At 37.2% G+C, this 4,963-nt stretch overlaps 1 pseudogene; it reads left to right on the forward strand.

Annotated features, from left to right (window-relative positions):
• Positions 1 to 329: 329 nt before the first annotated feature.
• LOC110302573 lies at positions 330 to 550 on the forward strand (annotated as a pseudogene).
• The last annotated feature ends 4,413 nt before the right edge of the window (positions 551 to 4,963 follow it).

Raw genomic sequence — 4,963 nt, forward strand, 5'->3', positions numbered from 1 at the left:
TAGTAAACATGTAGATATATAAATTAATGATCAATAGGTAGATGACAAATAGTTGAAAGCTGATAAATATATGATAGATTATTGTGATGAAGTTACATAAATTATGATATGTAGGTAGGTAGATAGATAGATAGATAGATAGATAGATAGATAGATAGATAGATAGATGATAGATAGCCAGCAAACCAAGGGAGTCCCTCACATAAAACAACATTTATTTGTATATTTCTGTTAAATTTAATAATTTCTTACAGGTCTCTTGCTGCAACAATGAGAGTGGGAGCACTTTGAGCACGAGCTCGGAAGGAGAATCCACGAGTTGTAAGAAAATGGCAGACAAGCTGGACATGGGGAAATCGCCAGCTTCGATAAGGCCAAGCTGAAGAAAACCGAGANGCAGGAGAACACCCTGCCGACCAAAGAGACCATTGAACAGGAAAAGAGGAGTGAAATCTCCTAAAAGCCTAGGAAGATTTCCCCACCCCACCCCACCCCACCCCGCCCCGTCATCTCCAAGACCCCCTCGTGATGTGGAGGAAGAGCCACCTGCAAGATGAACGTGAGCCACAAGCTACACTGTGAAACCCGGGCACTCTGAGCCAATGCCACTGGCCCACGGGTCTCTGAAGGGGACCCCTCCACTAATCGGACTGCCAAATTTCACCGGTTTTCCCTGGGATATTATAGAAAATTATTTGTATGATTGATGAAAATAAAAATACCTCGTGGCAAAAAAAAATAGTTTCTTACAATTCTAAACTGTAGATCTTTCTTATTCTCAAGGAGAGATTTTTCTGTGAGTTATGAGCACTGGCTATAAGTTAAAAAATCCTCCTTTGCAATAAATACCTTCATTGAAAGATATTCACCTCTAAAATGAAGCCAATAAGCTTGCAAAAGTAATGACCATAATATAATTAGACTACTCCTTATTAAAATGTTCCTCCATTTGCTACAGATGCACAGTTTATAATTATGGAAAGAGGTAATTTGTTTAATAATATATTCACCAGTTACACATAATGTGATTTAATCTGTACATTATATACAAGCTCCAAATGTAAAGCATCTCAGATTATCAAATAAATTATTAACAGTTTACAGACATTGAGGAAGGGGAAGGCTGAGACTAAGGGTCCTTATACATCTCTATACTCTTAGCTGTGTCTAAACACCAACATTCAAAAACATCCTTTCATATTAAACCATTGAATGGCAATTTCCCTTATAGTTAACAAGCTAAAGCTTTTTACATGATTTAATATTGATAAATTCCCATTATTTTTAATATACTCATTCCTTCTTATTTCTTCCAGAAACCTCTTTCTCATATTCAGTGTTGAACACATCACACATTCTTCAGTTTTACCTGTAATATATAATCATAATCTGACCATCTTCCTACCATGGCTGTCCTGGTCTTTATCAGTACCATTGACTCTAGCTTTAGCATCCATCTTTTTTTTTTTTTTTCAATTCATAAGTTAGGACAATGTTTATAAAATGAAAATAAGTTCCTGATATTTCTTTACTAAAGGTATTTAATAAAAGGTTTGAGGGTTCCGTACTCAAGGAATTTAAGCCCAAACTCTGAAATAGTCACATTCTGAAACTGGTTACCTAGCCTGTTCACATGGTGGGCTCAGGATCAGCTTACCTTCATTTCAATCTCTGTCTCCCAGCCTGTCTCCCAGAAGCTCAGATTATACAGCTCCTTTTCTGAGTGAGAACTGTCAGACACTCACTGTGAAATCTGTTTGGTTGTTTTTATGCCTTATGTTTGTAAGAACCTGTAGTTATATTGTCTTCCCCAACTCTTAATCTTGACATCAGTCTGCTCTTTGATTTCTGATGTATTCCTTTTCTATGTACGACAGATGAGTGGGTATGAGGAAAAGGGAGAGTTGTGCAGACATTTAACACTGCTTCTCGTTAGTGCTCAAAATCATTGGACTCTTTGGGCCAAGGGAGCTTTGGGTCCTCAGTTTAAATGTAAAAAATGTTTAAAAGATGAGGGGAAATCAATTCAGCATAGGCCCAAAACATCTTTATATAAATTTTGCTTAGACACTTATATTACTTTAGTTACAGGTTTGAAAATGGATGAAACAAACAAATCTGTTTGAATTTCACCACCTCATAAATATACTTTCAGAAGAATTCCAAATAACACTGAGGTATTATTTAGAACAGTCATAGAACAAGAAATTATATTCAGTATAAATGAGAATTGGGTTGATATAATTATTTGGTGTATGCTTACAAATAACAACAAATCTACAATTAATTGGAAAAAATCATATTTACATGTGGCAAGACAAGGCACACATAGAGCAAAGAAATTTTGAGATGATCAGCATAGAGCAAAGAAATTTTGACCTTATAAGAGAGTTCTGGAAGTAAGCAATAGTTTGCCATCTTTTGTTCTCTATCCTTTTAGTTACAAAAATATGGTTTAAATTTTCTTTATATGTTTAAAATATCAAGCACAATACTACACTTAAAAATAGTTTACTCTCTTACAGTGACATTTTTACTTTGTAGTGCACCATATTAAGACCCCAAGATTATTGCAATCTATCTCAGAAAAGTAGATTCTACATCACAAAAATAATATGCACAACTGGGAAATAGTTTAAGTATCTTTGTTGAAGCTACTTATTGTTACATAGTAGACAAAGAGAGCATCCCAATGTATAAGGGAAGTGATGGATTTAGATTTGTTAAGATATCCTAATTGAAGTGGAGGCTGCTGTTAGAGAGAAGAAAAGCTGGGCCACAACATTTCTGCCTTTGAAGTAGCTGTCCAGGTGTGATGAAAACCCCCTGAGCATTTCTGGGAAGTATGAGGCTATGAAAACCATATTGAATGCATTAAATATAAAACGTAAAGGCAAAGGACCTAAGAAGTGTTGCTTTATCAGAACATTGTGTGGTACTCTACTAAATTGTGCAGAAAGCTATTAACCTAATACTTTTCACATTCATTCCACATCACTCAGTGTTTACAAGTGTTATATCAGATATATAACTTATGTCAACATATGAAAATATCCAATAATGCATGAATTTAAGTCACACAAACAATAAGTTCACTCACTAGTTTAGACTCACTGCTTTGTATCCAGTAATTACAAAGTTCTATTTAACTTCAATGGACTGCTGATATTCTACTTTAGCTATTTATTTGACCTGATGATTTTTAGTCACAGTACACAAGATACAGGAGCCAGAGGTACTAAGGTTCTTTCCCTAGACCTATTTTTTATTTTTTCACAATGCTACCTGAAGACACTATTGCATGAAGAAGTTTCATGAAAAAGATCATCTCAGAATCCTTCACTGTTGGAATGAACAAACAATAGATCTGTTACCTATCTTCCTATGATAAATGAGCTTTTCTGTCTGTTTCTTAAATGCTATAGACACATACGAAGCAAAAATTCAAAATGAGGTGTGTGTGTGTGTGTGTGTGTTTGTGTGTGTGTGTGTTTCTGTTTCTGTGTGTTTATCCCTCCACTGGGGTCCATGTCTATCTTCTGGAAGTGGTCTCTTCAGGTTGTATTTCCCTGCTGTTAGGTATTTTGGCTAATATCTCCATTGGGTCCTGGGAGCCTCTCATATACCAGATGTATGGGAATTTCTAGTGGTTCCCCAGGTTGCCCCCTACCCCACTGCTACATTTCTATTGATTCTCCTGGCCATCTGTACTTCTCTCTTGTCTCTTTCTATACCTGGTCCTTCTCCCTTTTTTTTCCCTCCCAGCCCCCTTTCCCATCCAGATCCCTCTATCCCGTGCTTCCCATGGTTATCATTTTGTTCCCCCTTCTGTGTGGGTTTGAAGCATCCACACTTTGGCCTTCCTTCTGTTAATCTTCATATGGTCTGTAAGCTGTATCATGGATATTCTGAGCTTTGGGGCTAATAATCACTTATTAGTGAGTATATACTATGTATGTCTTCTAGTGTCTGGGCTACCTCACTCAAGATGATATTTTCTAGTTCTATACATTTTCCAACAAAGTTTGTGAAGTTGTCATTTTTAATAGCTGAGTAGTATTCCATTGTGTAAATATACCACATTTTCTGTATCTTTTCTTCCATTGAGGGATATCTGGGCTGCTTCCACTTTCTCCATGTCCTCACCAGCATCTGCTGTCACCTGAATTTTTGATCTTAGCCATTCTGACTGGTGTGATGTAGAATCTTAGGGTTGTTTTGATTTGCATTTCCCTGGTGGCTTCTCAGCCATTTGAGATTCCTCAATTGAGAATTCTTTTTTTAGTTTTGTACCTCAATTATCTTATTAGATATTTTCTTCATTTACATTTAAAATGCTATCCCAAAAGCCCCCTATACCCTCTCCCTTCTCCCCACCCTCTTCCCCAACCCACCCACTCCCACTTCCTGGCTTTGGCATTCCCTTGTACTGGGGCATACGATCTTCGCAATACCAAGGGCCTCTCCTCCCATTGATGGCCGACTAGGCCATCCTCTGTTACTTATGCAACTAGGGACACAGCTCTGGGGGTGGGGGGGTACCGGTTAGTTCATATCATTGTCCCTCCTATAGGGTTGCAGATCCCTTTAGATCCTTGGGTACTTTCTCTAGCTCCTTCATTAGGTGTCCTGTGTTTTATTTAGTTTTGTGGAGTCTAACTTCTTGTGTTCTTTGTATATTTTGGATAATAGCCCTCTATTGAATGTAGAGTTTAAAAAGATCTTTTCCCAATTTGTAGGTTGCCGTTTTGTCCTATTGACAGTTTCCTTTGCTTACAGAAGCTTTACAGCTTCATGAGGTCCCATTTGTTAGTTATTGGTCTTAGATCCTGAGCCAGTGGTGTTCTGTCCAGGAAAATTTTCCCTGTGCCTATATGTTCAAGGCTATTTTCTGCATTCTCTTCTACTAAATTAAGCATATATAGGCTTATGTGTAGGTCCTTAATCCACTTGGACTTGATTA

The sequence above is a fragment of the Mus caroli genome, chromosome 9 (assembly GCF_900094665.2).
Source record: "Mus caroli chromosome 9, CAROLI_EIJ_v1.1, whole genome shotgun sequence".
In the NCBI taxonomy this organism is placed as follows: domain Eukaryota; kingdom Metazoa; phylum Chordata; class Mammalia; order Rodentia; family Muridae; genus Mus; species Mus caroli.